Genomic DNA, 20,541 nt, shown 5'->3' on the forward strand with positions numbered 1-20,541 from the left:
TATTTTTTAAATTTTTTTTGAGAGAGGGAATGCATGCATGCAAGAGAGGGGTTGGGCAGAGGAAGAGAAAGAATCTTAAGCAGGCTCTGGCTGGATTTCACGACCCTGAGATCATGACTTGAGTTAAAATCAAGAGTTGGATGTTCAGCCAACTGAGCCACCCAGGTGCCCCTTGTTTTGTTTTTCTAAAAAGGACTTGTGTTGCTATTGTTTCTGAATTCTTACATTTTGAAAATATTTGCCTGCTGTTTGAGCTCTGAAAAACTACTTCATAGAAGAAAAAGTTCTTAGAGCACTCTCTTTTGCTAAGGATTTTACAGCCATGCTCTGTTGATGGGATGTATAAAGTACACAGCCAGCTTCATGTATTTTATTAGCAATGGTAGCTAATTATTTTCCCCAAGTGTCTGTGGTATTTTTCCTCTATCTTTAACATCCAGTAACTTTACCAAGACATGTCTCAGTACAGAAAATGTTAGGTCAACTGATAAAATTCCAGATCAATCATTATCTGGAGAAAATTGCATATCACCAACTTAATTTTTTTTAATGAGTAAAGCTATACACTGGGCAAAATGCTAGATGGGGCTTCACCAGTAAGTTATATCAACTAGGTGCTCTGGAGCTGGCAAATCCTTCTATTCTCAGCTATTTAACAGATGATATATGATTACGGTTCTATGCAGTTTCCCATAATACATTAGCTCTCCTCCCTGGACTAATAATCTGTTTTTTAAAGAGTCAAATTAATACGGTTCAATCACAAGATGGAAACAAGGAAATGTTCAGGCTTTTATTGCCATAAAGGGGAAAAAAAAAAAGAGCAGTGAATACTTTTAATTTGAATTTTTTTCTATTTTCAAAGTTTTTGTACTGACCAAAATACTTAATCAAAAATCAGTGTCTATATGTCTGTGGCATTATACCAAATATTTTGTAAGGTAATTTATACAAATTCAGGCAGTGCCCATAGTATATGCACATCTATAAAACATTAATAAAACATGTGAGTTGCCCAACTCTTTTTTTGGTCCATTTCTGTTTATTGCTAGTTGTTTGCTTTCACCATCCTCTTTTCCTATCTCACTGACTTCCTGAAGAAAACATAAAGGAATTGGTGTCTTTTATTTCTTTAAAAGAACCACCATCTTCTTCCCTACTTACATTAGTCACACCAACCATGACCTGCAAAATCACCACAGAATTTTAACTACATTAAATTTTATTTAATGGGAGCATAAAACCATGGTAGCAAATTCTATGTAATTCAAATAGTGTCACCTTCAAAAGTTATTACATGAGGCTGACAGACAATGAAAGAGTGTCTATGTAGAGGGAACACATGCAGGGCATGTGTAATTTCATATGTACATAATTTTATATATTTTAAAAGTAGCTCAGTGTCTTTTCTCCTATGTTATATATGCTCTATAGCCCCGTACTATATAATGGAGAAATAGAACACCAAGTTTCAGTAAATTGTCCATGTATCACTCTAGTTTATTTTGAGGAGTAAATGTCTTAGAATCTTACTTGCTACTCTACTCAAGAGGTCAGGGTATAGTCAAATCTCATGTGCTACATAAAAAATAATGATATACTATATGCTGGCTAATTGAACATAAAAAAAGGAAAAAAAGTGAATATAATTTTAATGGGTATCCATGGAGTTTTGTAGAGCAAAATTTAATTTAAAAATATACCATGAAGGCTTGCTACAACGCATCATCCAGTTTTATTCTTCATCTGCTCTCTATTATAAATGAGGTTCTGGCATAAGCTGTAAAGTTATTTTCACCTTCTTATTTTTGGCCGGATGATCTAATAACATAATTAAAAGTAAAGCAAAGGATACATCCACTAAAATACTGAAATTAAAAAGACTGATAACCCCAAATGTTGGTGAGGATGTGGAACAGACAGAACTCTCATATATTGTTAGTAGGGATATAAGATGGAAATCAATTTGAATAAAGGTCTGGCAATTTTTATAAAACTAAATGTATATTTACTATTTTACCAAACAATTCCACCCCTGGGTGTTTACATAAGAGAAATAAAAAGATTTGTAAATCAGTGTTTATAGTAGCTTTACCCATAATAGCCCCAAATGTAAATAGCCCAGGTGATTATCAGTGGGAGCACAGAAAATAAATTATGGCCTATCTCTAAAGCAGAATACTATACAGCACTAAAAAGGAACAAACTACTGATTTATGAAAAACTGAGTGAATCTTAAAAACATTGTGCTAAATAAAAGAAGGCTTACCCCTCCCCCCAAAAAAAAATCTCATTTGCTACAATCTGGAGTAATGTTTCTCAAATAGGAAAAGTGTGCACAGGAAAAAAAATACGCAGAGAAAAAAATATGAAGGAAAAAAATTATATAAATTCAAAAGTATTTTCACACAGTCCCTAGAACAGCTTCCAAAGAAAAGTCCTTTCTGAAAGTTAGTTTGAAAATGAGACGAAGAGATTTCTCTTAAACTGCAAATAATCAAACCACCACCTGACCAAGCTATTTTTTTCCTGGGATAAAATTGTTAAGCTCTCAGCCACTTTATGTGTGCAATCTCTGTCAACTCTTTGGAGCTAGTTTTGTAACCCACAATAAGGCTTTTAGCAAGCACAATTTGAAAAAACACTTGGAAATTGTAAAAACTGAAATGCAGAAGTTCTTTATATTAGAACCATGGGGAATAGAAAGGTTCAGGGAAAAGGAAAAAAGACACAGTTGCAAGAAAATATGAATGGTAACAAACAGTCTTGGAGTACTCAAAAAACAGATTTTCTATTTTGACACTGATAGCAAATTGTGAGAAGTTTTTTAGTTCTCAAGGAAAATGTCATGAAGCCTCATTCAAGTACAGAATGAGGGATGAGAGGAGAGAGAACAGAGACTGAGCTGAAGCTCAATTGAAAAAGGAGCTTTATATACCTTTGTTTTTCATTTATCACTTTAGAACATCTACTATTCTTTGGGAATTTAAATTTTCATACTACATTACGTTTTAATACAACGCCTTCTGGGTTTTCTGGATTAATGTGCTTGAAGAAAGCAGGAAGGACCTAACTGTGCTAACTAAATACATTTGGCATATTTCTCTTGGCTTGAGTAGGAGAACAAATAAATTCAGCTAAAACAAGAGATAATTAAACACTTAGTCACCATTTCGTAACTCAACGTGTCCAATTAAATGGATTAAGTAAACCTGCTAGTATCTGGTTTAACCAGCATTAAGGGAGTTCCTATTTCATAGGATGTTCTCGAACATTGTGTCCCTTATGGGAAAACCACCACAAATTTTGTACACATAGCTGCCTTTTGAATTTTGCAGTTAAGAGGCTAATGTATATTTTGTCTCTCCTCTTAGAAGTTTTCCTGGAATTTACTCACTTTATCTTCCCCATATTTTCGTAAAATTAGGGTGGAATGTTTTCTGCTATCCAGTTGCCTAGGTGTGCTGTGTTTCATATGGTTTAGCATGGGTTTTAGCTGGTGTTGCTTATTACTAAAAATATAAAATACCAAAAGCCATCAAATCATGTATAATTCACACTGGTTAAATAGTAATTTCAAGAAAAAAATAACCAAAAGGGGAAACTATAAATAAACAGAATTAAAAAGTCTCCTTTTCATATGCTTCAATTATTATCTATCACTACTTTAGATCAGATAATCCCTTAATCAAGTATAAAATGAAAATTCACCCCAAATTTTTCATTGGACTCCATCATTTCTAAGCTCTAGTCTTTCTGCCTGCACTTCACCTCTAAGTGTCTAAGTGGAAAAGTTTGACACTTCAACAGTCCATTTTATTTGTTCTCACTGATTAATCTGCTGATGGAGGTTTATCTAAAGTGAGGCATTTGTCTATGGACTTATTGTTTCCATTTAGCTATAAAGTGTGTCAGATTTTTTTATCCTTTTGATGAAGGGTATTTGCTTCTTTCCTTTACCCAGTTCCTACTACCACAAAACACAAGAAGGCCGGAGACCCTTACAGGTTGCATTTAATCTAGGATGAGATTTACTCCCTTTGCCATCTTCTAGACATTCACACCCCCCTCATTTGGAGCTCATTGCTCACAGCCTTCACTAATTACTTGGTACAAAATCGCTGAAGATAATAACTTAATGAACCCAGCCATTCTTAACCACTTAAAGGAGCTTTGCCTTTATTTATTTATTTTTTTTACAAATATCTGAATAGTTCAGAAGAATTTAAATAAAATTATAAAATGTTACCCTTGCCCAATCTATCAAATTAAAAATCTACTGAGAGCATTTAAGCTACTTAAAAATCATTTGTCTTTTCACATATTTTTATTACTTATAGGCAATAGGTAATAAGTTATACATTTTTTTAATTGACTGCTTGAAAGACAATCTTTCAAGTATCCTCTCTCTCCCTTGCTTCCCCAAGTGCTTTTAATCTTCTCTCCTATAGGCACCAACTCTTCCAACTCCACAACTCTCATTCCCATGGTAGAGCTCACTCCGGTACCATATGCTAGTATACATGTTGAATGACAGATGAGGTCAAGACAATGCTTCCTATTTGGGAATTCTACCTCTTCCCAGTAAACTGCACAGCATTCTGATAGTTCTTTATACCAACAGGAATCCAAAAGGTCTAGATGACCTTTTCTGTTTTCAAGGGTGGACCCTGCTTTCATTTGAGTAGCAGATCGTGCTCCCATACTCTGCATGGGTAACTCCCACTAGACCAAGGACAGTAGTCATCACCTTCCAAAGAGAGTGCCCACTATCCAGAATTAGGAAAAACTCTTGCCTGAAAACACAGTCTCTCAATTATTAGATGAAGATAATACCCCACAGTATTCTTCAAGATACCTTCTAGGTTTGATTCATCTTTATGTCCCCCATAGTATCTAATGTAATAATTGACATGTAAAAGACACTCAGTAAATATATGCTAAATATACAGGTTGAATAACTGAAGAATCACAGTAAACTTTTTAGTACTTAGAGGCAACAATGATACCTTCCACGATTAAAACAAAACAAAACAAAAAACCACATCATAAAAACAGGAAAAGAGCACAATTCAGTAAGTGAAAAAACTTATTATTGTAGTTGAAAAAAATGTGAAAGAAAAATATATTCATTACATCATTTTTAGTTTCTTATTTTCAAAATACAAACACATGTACAAAACAATAGCATTCATGAAAAAGAAGTTTTATGTATTAGTTCTATTGACTTGTGTGTCCTGATTGTTCTTGAAAAAATGCACTCACACACACACTTGCATACACACACACACTCGTAAGTTAAAGCCCATAGATCACAAATGCCATTGAGGTCACCACAGATTAAAGATGCAGCCAGAATCTCTGGCTCCTCTGCTGCCTTCTCATGAAGAAAAATCGTGTTTTTAAATTTTCTTAATCAAGTTACATTCATCATTTTCCTGCTCTCTTTCCCTTCTGTTCTCAATACAATCCTGTCATCTTTAGAGTTGATGTCAATGAACTTGAATTTTTCTTAAGGCAGACTCCCAACTAAGTGAGATAAATGAAATCAATATTCTTCCCTTTACAGGTGAAATGAGTTTAGCAACATATGTAGTACTGTACCTTCCTCTCCTTTTTTCTCCTTTGTATGGCAATCCATCAACGTATTGCTCTTGGCACCTGAATGAACACATCTTAATATGAGATTTCAAGCAACAATTCTTTCTAAATATAATGAAATATTTCAGTCTTTGTTCTTAAAAACCCACACCGAGATCTATGTTCTTTGCTCCTCCACAAGAATTTATTTCTATTATTCTTAAGGATTCTTAGTATTCACAAGTGATTAGTCAGGTCCTTGAGTTCATGAAATATCTGATTTCTTCATACAAAAGTCTAAATGCTATTCCATTCTGAGGGCTGACTGAAAAAAATAAGACTTTCGGAAAGGGGATTTCATATTCAAGGCCACCATGCTTCATGGTTTTGCTCTGTATCATGAAGCACCTGTTTGCCATTATTCATGAGGCTGCTTCTATTAATTCAAAAATTCCCTCTGCAGTAGTCCTTATAGGAAAAAAGTAACTTTATCAGATTGCTTGGTGATGCACTTTTGAATTACAAATTCTATGTGATTTTTTTAACCTTTTCCATTCTGTGAATCATTATTATTGACCTATTATAATTTTACATACTAAGTACATCATATGTTACAACATATGCTGATTCAAACAGGTAATAAAAAGAATTCAGTAAGGAAAATGTTAATTCATGCTGATTAAGGAATAAAAATAATTTTTATTTCCATATACATTTATATTTTTCATACTTTTGAATAATGATAAGAATTAATTTATATTGTTTAGTGTCTGCTATAAGGAAAATATGTAAGACTAATCAGCCAGAAATGCACTACACAATAAATGTATGTATTGGGACTAAGGACTGAAAATATTCTGGATGTTAAATCAGTAACTTGGGGGAGACATTAAGAAAAATCAAATTAGGGGCCACCTGGGTGGCTCAGCCAGTTAAATGTCTGCTTTCAGCTCAGGTCATGATCCCAGGGTCCTGGGATCAAGCCCCATGTCGGGCTCCCTCGTCAGTCGGGGAGTCTGCTTCCCCCTCTCCCTCTGCTCCTCCCCCACACTAATGTGCTCTCTTGCGCTCTCTCAAATAAATAAATACAATTTTTTTTTAAAAAAGGAAAATCAAATTACATAAAGAGACAGAGACTACAGAGTCTGTAAATTATTGTTACTATGTACATGGCAGAAGCCAAAAACACAGGTGAATTTCAGTCAAATGAAGAAGAGGTCCTGGCTGAGACAGAACTTAAATGGCACCATTCCCAGCTACAATTCATTCTCCCAACCCAACTTTCTAATAATCATATTATACATGTTCACTCCAACTTTCTAATAATCATATTATACATGAAAAGCAACAAGCAAAGGAAGTAAATACTAATTAGTAAGTAGTTTGTGAAATCCATGCTCTAACTGGCTTAGAGAGAAGTCTGGAGAGGGGCTTGAGGGGTTTGCACCATGAACAAAGATGCCATCTAAATGGGACAGATGTGTGAATACCAGAGGATTTTATCAATCCTGATTAAATTACTGAATTCTTGAGTATCTCAGATCTCTGGTTATCTCTCAATGTTATCAATGGAGATAAATCTTTACCTACAAATGTTGCTTCACCTCTTGTCTATTATTGATTGGAGGGGAAGGGAATAAAAAGGACTATGAGATGACAGAGTCCATTCTCCAGGTTTGATGGTTCTGACAAACTGACCAAGGAGCTAAGGAATGAGATGGCCTACTCTGTGGATTATTTTCCCTGACACTCACGCCACCCACAAAGTGTGTACCCAAGGGATAGGATAGCATGTAGGAAAACAACAATGAGATTACAAGACCTTCTCTCAAAAACTTAAAGGGACCAAAACTAACCAAAGGCAATAAAACAGTAAAGGCAACTAAGAACCCTCAACACTCCCATTAAGAAAAGAGCACAATCTTTTTTATCATGAACTTTGAAAATTGCAATTTAAAAAAGAGAGACAGAAGACTCAAGGAATTAATTCTATGCAAATACATTTTAATAACTGGTATAAATGGATTACTTTTGAAAAATATAAAATATAACGTTTGCTAACTGCTTATAAACATTAGCATTTATAGATTTTGCTTGCTGTTTGCAACAGCAACAGTAAGCTGGCTTCTACCTCCCTTCTGCCTTCACCATCCCTCATAGGCATATCCATTTCCCAGAAAATAATTTAAGTCCAGAGTCCTAGCTACAAGGGAGTCAAAAAAATAAAATTGGAGGTTTTCCAATCTCTTCATCATAAGAAAAGAGGAAGCCAATCGATGTGGCTCTAGAGCTCAATCTCTGCAGCTTCCGATGTCTGGGTGTTGCTATCAGCATTTAAAGAAAACAATTGTTTTTCCTTTTCTCCTTTCACCACATATTTATGGTGTCAATTACTTAAATCAAAAATGAGATATTTTACCAATCAATAATCTCAATTTTCAAATATCTGAAAATTAGGGAATACACACAAAAATAGAAGAAATATTTATTCATTTTCTCCAGTGTCCTAGTGGTAGACATAGGTACACAGTAAATGTTTTAGATAATTAATTATGAGATATCACATCCTGGTTTGGGTGGGTTTGTTTGTTTTTGTTTTTGTTTTTTTGTTTTTTGTTTTTTTAAAAAATAAGCTCCGAGATACATTAAGTCTGAAGCTGGAGAGAGATGCTGCTGGGACACAACATCTTGACCCTATTCTGCAGTAGATATTGGAATTGTGTCAATAATTTCTTGCATCTTGTAAGGTAGTAGGCACAGACCAGATCCCTGCAAAAGCCAAGTGGCCCAGCTTGCACAGCGGGGCTCTAGAAAACGGTATGTACCCTTTTGAAAGTGCTGGGAGAACTTCCCTGGTAGAATCCCCACTCCATGTATTGGTACCATGTCACCAAATGCTGCCACATGCAACCTGGGGACATCTGAGAACTCATAGCTTTATGCCATCTTCTCTCTCACTTCTTGCTCTATTGTACAACTTAAGTTCTAGTCTCTCTTCAGTGAAAAAAACTTCACAGTCTTTTACTCTGATTATTGGTATCTTTTTGTCATTCATCCATTTTTTGGGGGGACAATGATGCAATCTGCAAACGAAGAAATGAGATCTCCTCAGACACTGAAAAGATCCCAAATACAACTGGATTGAATTTTAATACAGTTTTCAGGGGATTTAAAAACAATACTTTCAAACTAATGACATTATTATGAAGAAAATCCTACTTTTATTAAAGTAGTAAAGACCAATGAATTAATTTTACAACCCATTTCGAGTCATTTGAAATACTTTACAATATTTAAGATTTTGTTTTTCCCAGTATAACTTCATCCTTTTTTTTTTGCCTCTTTCTCAACTTCAGCCCAACTTTCTAATTTCTAATAGATAAACTTGATTACAATTCTTGCTCTTTTTTCCTTCTATAACCCAGATAAAATAAGGGCCTGTGTGGGTTGGAACTAGTTATGCATGATCTCACACCAATTGTTAAATGAAGTCTCTCTCTCTTTGGGGGACTTAATAATTCAACAGTTATTTCTCCAGATTACCAACCTGAGGGTACCAACAGATTGTGCAAAGAAAAAAAAAACTGCATTAATTCTCTGAAATAAGCCTTCCAGCTTCCCCAGGATCAAAATGGGAAGAAAATAACCTCAATTTTCTCCCACTACCAACTTCGTCCTGTTGCTGTATGACAGGAATGTTGTTTCTGGTTGGCTGACTGCTTACATCCCTCCCAAAGAATTCTTACAACATTTTAGCACCTTGTTCACTATTGCTGCTGCTGCCAAACAATTATAATTGTAGTCACTTAGGGTTATTCAACCCAAAGATCTCCTCCACCCTGAATAGGAAGCTGGGTGCCAAGTAATAGCCATGAGCAGCAGGTTAAATCCTTAGGGCAGGTACAGAATGGGAGGCACATAGTTTCTCTTGATCTATTGTTTCTCCAGATGCCAAGAGAACAGGTTGGAAAATGAGGATCTTCCTAGATGCTAGAAAATCACAATAAATACTCTCCCTATGTACATGAATAAAGAAAGCACTCAATCCTTGTATAGTCTTGATTCTTTTTCCAAAATGAGGTATAAATAGACAGGAATTTTTAGCCTTTTAGGGAGAATAATTGGATTGTGTTATGAGTCACTTGTTATGTAGTATACATTGACCTGAGTATTACCAGATATTTATAAGGACTATAGAATGATTTCCTTCAGAACAATCAGACCACACACACACACACACACACACACACACACACACACACACACACATAACTAATCATATGTCAGTAATGCCCAAATCATAAACTGGGCCGAAACTTTTTATAATCAGCTTTCACAACTCTGTAACTAAACTGTTAATAGTTGATGTGATACCTTATGGACAACATAGATTCTCTAACAAATCCTTCCATTTTAGGCTACCACCCATTTCTTACTTTTTTACTCTGAACGCTTTTCCCTAAAAGAGTACTGGCTGTCTCTTTTTCCTAAGCGTCCACTCACTGCTCAGCCCACACCAATCTGCTCTCTGCCTCCATTATTCCACCATTGATGTCCACACCACTCCCTCCACCAGGCACATTTAGTCCTCATCTTATTGGGCTGTTCATTAGCATTTGTCACCTCTTCTTCCTTCTTAATCACTGTTTTATCTGCATACATGTCACTTCACTCTTGTTTTCTCTTGTTTCTGGCTATTTCGCCTTAGTCCCCATTATCACATTTTCATCTGTTACCTAAACTCTAAATCCAAATTGCATTTGAAACTCTTTTCTCATTCTACACGATTTCCCTAGGAGACCTCATCTACATACACCCTTTCTTTAAACTTCTATTATCTTCTAAAATGCCATAACCAACCAATAAATATCTCCTACTCTGAATGCTCTCTGAAATCCTGGCCCATATAATCAACTGCCTACTTGACATCTTTGTTTGGATGTCTCAAAGTCTCAGCAGATTTTTAGCAGATGAATGTGTTGGCCTGTATCTCCCAAACTTTCCTCACAGGTAGACCGTCTATAGTAGTATATGCCAACAGCCTACTGGCGCTCTGAGCATAAGGAAGCGTCAGAGTGAACCCCTTAAGAGAACCTTTTTTTCTCCTCAAGGGCTCAACCACCAACCTTTATTTTCTCCAAACTGCAAGATGTTCAGTCTTGGTTCACTCTCTTGATCTTTTCTTTCAGTCTTCTGTATATGGCCAGTGTATATAACGAGTTTAAAAACTGAATGCTATTTTGATCTATATTACACATGCCTCCTATCCATCATACTCACTCTTTAGAATTACTCTGGCTTTCCCTTCCATCCTGCCCTGAAGAAAAAAGTGCCTAACCTCACTGCAATATTCACTAAAAAGTTTTACCAAAAAGTTTGAGCTCAAGCATAATGGTGGCATTGAAAGTTCTGTCAGATATACCACAACTGCAAAGAATGCTATGGTATAATGATCTCCATAACTATCAGTAAGAGTTTGTTTCTGACAGTATTCCTTCAATATTTATATATTTGTATTTACTTCTTGGTTAATTATATCCATGCATTAACATATTGCATTATAGATTAAAAACACAAAAATACACATTTTTAAATGAGTTAGATTAAATAATAGCATTTTAAAAGAACTTTATTGTTTTTAGAATTTCCTAATAATACAATAAGAATTTTGCTCTCAATAGAATATGTTATTGATAATTTTCACCAAAGCAAGGCTATTGACTCTGCTTAATTATTTTTTGAAAATTTTGTTTTAACATTTAATGACAGAACAGTATGAATAACTATTCCTATGCTCATGTTATTTCAATATCTGATTTAACAACTTCCATAAATGGACAATATATTCTTACAAATATGCATAAAATCAAATGAAATAAGTTCTTCATGTTTGAACTTACTAAATCATGACATTTTTTTAATTCCATCCACAAATTATACAATACTTTTTTTAATTGTCTAATATATATCCCATATTAACAACAATAACAAAAAACCCTAAAGCAAAACATTATTTCCCTTTGAGATAGGAAACAAAATGAAGACACCTATGTCCAATCTTTTTCGACATTATATTAGCAATTTAAGTAGTATAACAATACAAGAACAGCAACAGCAGCAAAGAGACACAATGAATGGAAAAGAACAGACACATCTGGCCCTATTCACAAGTGATATGATTGATATGACTATGTATACAATAAATGTAATAGATTCAATCTTCAGTGTCTATTATCTTACTTTTTTTCCTTCTGTCTTATGGGGGGGAAAGAAAAAAAGCTACTGTATCATTCGGGGTTCCTCGGATAAACAAAACCAACTGAAACCAATGGCTCAAAAAATTGGGGGGGGCAGCAAGTTTGAAGGCTGGAAGCTCAGGCAAGAGTTGTTGCTATAGTTTTGAAGCAGAATTCCTTCTTTTCCTAGAAACCTCATATTTTGTTCTTAAGGCCTTCAACTGATTGGATGAGGTCCATCCATATCATTGCTAGCATTCTCCTTTACTTAAGTCAACTGACTGTAAATGTTAATTACATCTACAAAACACCTTCACAGCAACATCTAAGCTATGTTTGGCCAAACAACTAGGCATCAATAGCCTACCTAAGTTGATACATACAATTAAAAATCACATTTACCAAATGCTTTTTTACAAAGTCAGCATGACATTGATACCAAAATTTGACCAAGATGTCACGATAAAAACAAGGCCATTATTTTAAATATGTTGCAAAAATCCAGACTTTGGGCAAATGGGATCAAGCAATCCATCAGAAGAACAACACACCACCACAAGTGCAGTTAACTCCAAAATACAAACAATCCCCAACTTATGCTGGTTCAACTTATAAGTTTTCAACTTTATGATGGTGCAAAAGTGATACCCATTTAGTAGAAACTGTGCTCTGAATTTTGAATTGGATCTTTTCCCAGCCTACCAATATGTGGTAAGATACTCTCTCATGATGCTGGACAGCAGCAGGAAGCTGCTCTCAGTCAGCCCCACAGTCTTGATGGTAAACAACTGATACACCTATAATACTTTTGTAGTCATACAACCTCTTTGTTTTCCACTTTCGGTAGAGTATTCAATAAATTATATGAGATATTCATACTTGATTATAAAACAGCCTTTGTGTTAGACGATTTTGCCCAACTTTAGGCCAATGTAAATGTTCTGAGCACATTTGCAGTAAGCTAGGCTAAGCTATGACATTCGGTAAATTAGGTGTAGCAAATGCATTTTTCACTAAACAATATTTTCAACTTGCAATGAATTAATCAGGAGGTAACCACATCGTGAATCAAGGAAGACCTGCATATGGATGGCTTAACATTAGAATATGCCCTAATATAATTGATAATAACTGCTTACACTATTAATACTTAACACTGCTCTAAACTACCCAATGCAATTAGACAATAAAAAGAAGTGATCAAAAATTGAGAGGAAAAAACAGACATTAGTGGCATATGATATAAGTCTAGAACACCAAGAAATCAAATCTTATAAAGTATTAGAATAAAAAAATTACTATGGCTGATTATAAAACTCAATGTGGTGAAAGAAAAGATACCATGTATGGAACAACAAAAAGGAGACACTTGGGAGTAAATTAAAAATGGATAAAGGGGGATGCCTGGATGGCTCAGTCAGTTAAGTGTCTGACTTGATTTCAGCTCAGGTCTTGATCTCAGGGTCATGAGTTCGAGCCCTGAATGAAGCCTACTTTAAAAAAAAAAAATACCACTCCACAGAATAAATATTAGGGGCAGCTAGATGACTCAGTTGGTTAAGTGTCTGACTCTTGATTTCAGCTCAGGTCATGATCTTGGGGTAGTAAGAGAGAGCCCTGCCTAAGGCTCCATGCTGAACATGGGGCCTGCTTGGGATTTTCTCTCTCCCTCTGTCCCTCCACCCCCACACCACTCACATGTGTGCAAGTGCACTCCCTCTCTCTCTCTAAAAAAATAAATAAATAAAAGGATAAAATCTAGACAAAAATTAAATTCTACTGAAGAATTGAGTAAATGAAATAAAAATTGCTACATTTGTTTACATTTAAGATGTCTTCCTCCCCCTTCCACACAAAATTATCCAAAATTGATTCTGTATTCATGGGCAAGAATTAGAAATGGGAAGGCCATGTCCTGATAGAGGGAGGTGTGTATGAGGTAACACACATGAACATAAAATGTCACAAGTAAGATTTGAACTTCACAGTTTATAATTAGCTTTCTTAACAGGAGTACTAAATATTGTCATAATTTGAATTCAAGTTTTTTTTTAACCTTTCAAATTGAAATCTATTATCACAACTCATGACCCAAAAGCAGCAGGGTTGCTTTTTTAAACATTATTTAAAGCCAAATGTTACAGACTTTAAAATACCCCTGGAAATAGGGTGGCTTGGTATTACAAGGAATATCAAAGAACCTAGAGAAAAGATGGATAGCAACCGAAAAGTCCCAGATTAAAAAAAAAAAAAAAAAAAAAAAACATAACCAGTACGAGAAAAGTTAAGTGGTCATGCAAAAAATGTTAAATAAAAAATCTTTGGACAAATGAAGGAGATTAGATTTCCTATCAATTCTAGAAAGGAGAGAGCAAAATTTAATTTGAGAAAATGAGATATGTGACTCTTCTTTCTGACCGTAAGTATAATGAAAATCTATTTTCTTTAAAAATTTATTTTATTTATTTATTCTGAGAGACAGCATGTGCATGCACACACACCATCACTTGAGAGGGGGTGGAAGAGCAGAGGGGAAGGGAGAAGAAGAAGGGCTCACAATCCTAAGATCATGATCTCAGCTGAAACCAAGAGTCTGTCACTCAGCCAACTGAACTACCCAGGTGCCCTGATAATCTATTCTTATTATATAATAAATACATATGAAAAGTTACAGAAGGAAATTAAAAAAAAAAAAAAACCTCAGTTAGTCTTAGGTGGTGAGATTATAGGTAATATTAAGGTAATTTTTTTCTCTTTGAGCTTTTCATTGCTTTCAAGTTTTCTACTGTAAATAAGTTATCTTTTTGAGATTTAACCAATATATCATTCAATGTAATTCTAAGGAGCAATTCTAAGATTCATGTTAAAACTCACTGTAAAATTGCTAGCATAAAGAATTGAAATTTTCATGATAGCTGCCCTCCAACTTAGTATGTCAACAATGGTAAGATTTATTCAATTACAGCTAATGAGACAAAGTCTGATGGTAAAGTTCACACATGTTTACTTCTTTATGAGAAGAGATTATTAAGCCACAGCATTCAATTTTAGCCTGAACAGATGGAACTAAGTTGTATGGGAGGTTTTTCTCTCTAAATACTCTACCTACATTACAAAAGACACCTTGTGTCATTTTCTTGAGAATTTTTTCTTAACTGGAAAGAGAAATGGTATTGAAGGAGAATTCCATCAGTGTAATGATTGCCACAAATAGACAACACAATTCTGGGAAAGAGTGATTCATGGTTTTCTTTCAATAGAGAATATTCTTCTGAGACATTTTTTCTCCTTTTTTAGTATGAATCTACATAATTCCCCACATTAGCTTTCACAGTTATAACTAAACTTCCTGATAGCAAAATATATAATGTACAATCAAACTCACCCAACAGTCACAAGATCTATTAATGTGGGTGTAGAGGGGATCTCAACTATTCTCTTGCTAAATATTAAATCAAAAAAACATTTGAGAGCGTATTTAAAAGGCTTATTGAAGTTCTGTAAATTTCAAAAGGGTGCCTTACAACAAGATATATTACTAAATTTATCACTCTTCGACAGTGTTTTGTGAATTATTCTTAATAAATATTCACAGCACATAAATTTGAGAATGGTAAAGTGGATGCATATTTAAAAGTTTCAGAAAATCTCAGAGAATGTTAAAAGCATTCATCTTTGAAGCATTTATTATGATAAATTATGGGCCAAGACATATTGGGAAACTTTCCTTTCATTTTCCAGTCAAATGACAATCCTGGATTTTTTGAGGTTTTACTATCTACTTTACCTACAGCAAATGACCTCATAAAAAAAAGTCAATTCACATATGATCCAGTTCTTCCTGAGAGTGTAGTAAGCAAGTTCTCAAAATGCCAGGCCATTAATAAAACCTGATTTATTAAAAAAAAAAAAAGTCTGAGTGTGGAGAGAGGGTCTGGCTCAGTAAGAAAACTCACATGCTGATACTGAAGATTGACAGCAGTAGTACAGATCTAGAGACATTAGAGACATGCAATCAGAGGAGAAACTTGCAATATTTCAGATGAGAGATGGCAAGAGCAGAAATTCAAAGTAGAAGAGAACCAGCATTTGAAGATTTTGTAGAAAAAAATAATGGCAAGATTTTAGAAGAGATGGGACTGAGTAAAAGATGCTTTCTTTATGGGCTGCTAAAATGGTAATAGTGCCCATAAGACAGTGAAGTTAGAAGAAGGAGGACAGAGAATACAATTTATTTCATTGACAAAGAAAGATTGTCTATGATAGCCAGGATGATAAATGAAAATTTATCAAAGGTATATTATATATTAGAAGGTAGATCAAGTAAAAACGCCATTGTCAACAGTGATAGGAAGCCTTATATTTCACACATAAAGAAACAGGCATTTATTTTGGTTTAGTCAGATATGACTAGAATTATGATTAACCAATTCATTCTTATGGCGTATTGAACACCTTCCAGTCACTTTGCTGGGAACTGGGGTCACAATGAGGAGTAAGAACATTCCTACCCACCTAGACGTTGGTGTGGGGACTGGCAAGTAGATGGACAATGATAGTGGAGTGAGTGCCAGCTATGAGTAAGCAGAGCAGCCATCAGACACAAAGCAAGGAGCCGGAACCATGGGAGATGTCAGGAAAGTCGGAATGAAAAACCAGTAGGACATAACGAAGACAAAGAGGAAAGGAGAAGTATTGTAAATGGAGGGAAAGGATGGACAAAGAACAAGGGGGAAAAGAGAGCAGTGTGGTTAGCATGATTAAAGCATGAAGGAGTTGAGGACTTGACAGGGACAAAGAAAGGCAGGAAGAGAGACAGAGAGAGTAGAGCTTGTAAAAGTCACGCTTAGAGGAGTTTGGGTTTTATTTGATCTTGTAAAGGATATCAGGGAAATGATGCCAGTATTAGGAGAAAGAACACAGCAAAGGACACTGAGAGACACTGGAACAAAGTCAAGAGAACCAGGGATTATGAAATCCAAGGGAAAAGAACTTTTTTAGAAGGAGTGATAAATATTAACAAACGCAAACATAAGGTAAAGATGACACAGACACAGATGTGTCTGTTGTATTTAACAACATATACCATTAGTAGACATGGATTCATTGAAATGGATGGGGCAGCAGTAAAATTTCAAAAGTTTAGGTAGGAATGGAAAGTGAAGAAGTGGAGAAAAGGGAGAGAATGCACACTGAAGGAAGGAGATACAGTGGACACAGAGTTGGGCATAAAGTCAAGAAAGGGGTTTGTTGGCAAAAGGGACTTAAGTATATTTCAAATGGGAAGAAGCTAGTAGAGAGGAAAACTTGAAGATACTGGAGAAAAAAATGATTGCTGATGAAGCCGAGTCCATTTAATAAATGGAATTCAGTCGTGCCTTAAATAGTAGGAAAAATTATTGAGTAAAGATAGAATGTAAAGGGAAATATATGGATATGAATTTGTGTCATTTTAAGGTAGGATGGCAGGAAGTGAAGAGGAGAGCTCTCTAAGCTAAGTCATATTCTGAAAGGGGGATGAAATAGTGTAACACAACAGTAGGGATGGTTTTTAAAAATTGCTGCAGAAAATGAATAAACAGAATGCCTAGCAAAATAGAAAATAACATTTTAAGTAGCCCACACCTAATGCCAGAGATGATAGATTTATCATGGCAGAAATTTGCATTATTATGTTACTTTTCTAGCAGTCATTAAAAAGCCACAAGTAGAAACAGAAAATGTAGATAATTGGTTATCTACCAGGTAATTGGTAGAACCAGAAAATGTAGACAATTGGTTGACACAGAACTTTGTTTTGCCAGGAGGATGGGAGAAAAAGACAAGAATGCAAGGATGTTGGTGGTTTTGGCAAGAGAATCATTGAGGTAATGGACTATAGGATCTGTGCTGAAGAAGGAAGGAAGCAAGAACTGTGCTGATAGCCAGGAGAGAGCAGGGGGCCTAACATCTCAAAAGGCTGAGCAACATTTGTAGTGGGAAAAAACAATAGTAATACATTTATTGGTCACCTAGTATATTCTAGGGACTTTGCACTTAATGATTAATTATCTAGTTCTTAAAATAATTCTGCTAGTGAGGGTTCTATACTGAATAAAAGAGGAAAAGTCAGTACCTTGGGCTCCTGCAACACATATGAATCTTTTTCTTACCATGTGCTAGGTATCGCACATATGTGGAGTTGTATGGCATATGCTCCAGCTAAGAGCCTCCTGTCTTTTTCTTCTGAATCCAAGGAATGACGGAAGGAACAAGAAAGTGAGCTTTAAATGTTTAAAAGGTAGGAACATGTGTTCCTTTATATTAGATGCAATAAAGAGGTAAGGAATATGAAGCAAGTGTGTAGCTAGGTTTAAAACTTGATTGGCATACCTTAATTAAACCAAATTTGATTAGAATTACACTGTTAAAAAATCCAAAACTGAAATCCAAACTCAAGTCTGATTTAAAAGTTTACATTCTTCCAATATGAAACATTCTCCTTCGATATGAGAGTTGAAAGCATAGCTGCTTATAGATACAAAGAGGAACATTTTAAGATAAGAACTTAGAATTGGCATAATTATGGGTAAGGAAAATGACCGATGTGGATCTTGGAAGTATATAACTTAAGTGGAGTGAAAGACAGTCAACAGAGGTGCCTGGGTGGCTCAGTCAGTTAAGAGTCTGACTTCAGCTCAGGTCAGGATCCCAGAGTCCTGGGGTTGGGTCCCGTGCTCAGCAGGAAGTCTGCTTGTCCCTCTCTCTCTTCTCCTCGCCCAACTCATGCTCATTTTCTATCTCTCAAATAAATAAACATCTTTTTAAAAAAAGAAAAAGAAAAAAGATAGTCAACAGATATGGCTACAGTACTGTAATCCTCTGGAGAAATCCAAATATGGGATTGACCTCATACTGGAGAACAACAGATACCATTCAGAGAGAAACATTGTAGAGGGGACACCAAAGTCCTCTGAGTGACAGGGAGTGGGCTGGAGGTCACAAGGTGTTAAAATGAGGAAAGGGAGTGAGATGTATTGCTAACTGATATTGATTCATCTTCAAAGAAATATAGTTGTTGCTACCACTGTTGTATAACAAGAGGTTCAGAAAAAAAGAAATCAGAGAAGCTGGGTGATGAGAGTGGTGAGGACACTACCCCCACTCCCATTATTGAGGCATTTGGCTTTCAGGATAATGAGTAACATCAACTAAAAGACTTTTTGTATACAAAAAATGCAGACTTTTGGAGCTATGTAAGATTCAGGTAAGGTAGGAAGATTTAGAGAAGAATATAAAATTTTGGCCTGTAGAATGAGGATTTCAAGAGGCAAAAGAAAAGGTTTTAGAGGAAGGAGAGCTATTGAAGTTGGCTCAAGAAAAAAGACAACTGTGTAAAGCCAAGGTCAGTAAATTATAAATATTTGTACTGAAAGAGTAAAAATGCTCTTAATATTCCATTAAATGACCTTTAAATTCCATTAAATTCCATTAAATGACCCATAACCTTAAACTAATATCACCATTCTTGGTATATTAAATGAGATACATATATTATATGTTTAGCCCTTTTTGTGAAAGGAAATTAACTCATATCACCAAATAAAGTCAATATGCCTCCATAAGAAATGTTTTAACAGACTCTCTAGCTCCCTGGAGGGACACAAAGATCATCTACACATTATTTTAGAAGTCACATACCAAATGTCAATTTAAATTAAGAACAACACATATTTATGTACTATTTTAAAAGCATAAAAAATACTGATGAAAAGTAATTAACATTCTAAATCCATTTGAATTAACCCTCTATTTTTAACATGGAACAAAAATACAAAAAGCTTATTTTATGCTCTAATGAGCACAATTTTGTTTGGAGAGTGATCTTACTGCCTCCCAAATAAGTATATTCATCGTACCCCTACCTCAAAATAGAGAAGTAAATGCCCTTCCCCCACTCTTTTGAAATGAAGAAATAGGGGCACCTGGGTGGCTCAGTCAGTTAAGCACTTGCCTTCGACTCAGGTCATGATCCCAGGGTCCTGGGATCAAGTCTCTCATCGGGCTCCCTGCTCTATGGGGAGTCTGCTTCTCCCTCTCCCTCCACCCCTACCCCTGCTCATTCTCTCTCTCTCTCTCTCAAATAAATAAATAAAATATTTAAAAAAAAAGAAGAAGAAGAAGAAATGAAGAAAACAGAGACTCCTGCCACAATCAAGTCCCCAACCTGGTGTTAACAGACAAAATAGTTATCCCACCCTATTCTTTCAACTCTTCTTAGGTACAGCGCAGCCCAGGGTAAAGACTTCAATTCTCAGGTAGATGTGGCTATCTGACTAAATTCTATCCAAAAGAATATGAAAGGAAATGATACAAACAAGGTCCAATGTGTCCTGAAAGGAAGGAAGGATGACCCTTTTATCTTCTTTCTTCTAACTTGCTACTTTAAACTTGGACATGGTAGAGAGTCATGCAAATAAGGGTAACATTCTTAGGACTGCAGAGCAACAACCAGAAGGAGCCTGGGTCCCTCATTTATGGAATAGATATGCTATATCTGGGCCTTCTACTTACGGACTTTTATGTGAGTGAAACAAACATTCATACTGAAGATGAAACTACATAGTAACAAAAATTGCTAACACATTCTCTAAAGTCACTGTAGCATGACATTGTAACCTATGTACTTGGCATGAATGATGATTTTAGAAGGAGGGCTCTTTCTTTCCTCTGTAGTACTGGATAG

The sequence above is a fragment of the Ursus americanus genome, chromosome 1, assembly GCF_024610735.1.
Source record: "Ursus americanus isolate L20-20 chromosome 1, mUrsAme1.1.p, whole genome shotgun sequence".
NCBI classification, from domain to species: Eukaryota; Metazoa; Chordata; class Mammalia; order Carnivora; family Ursidae; genus Ursus; species Ursus americanus.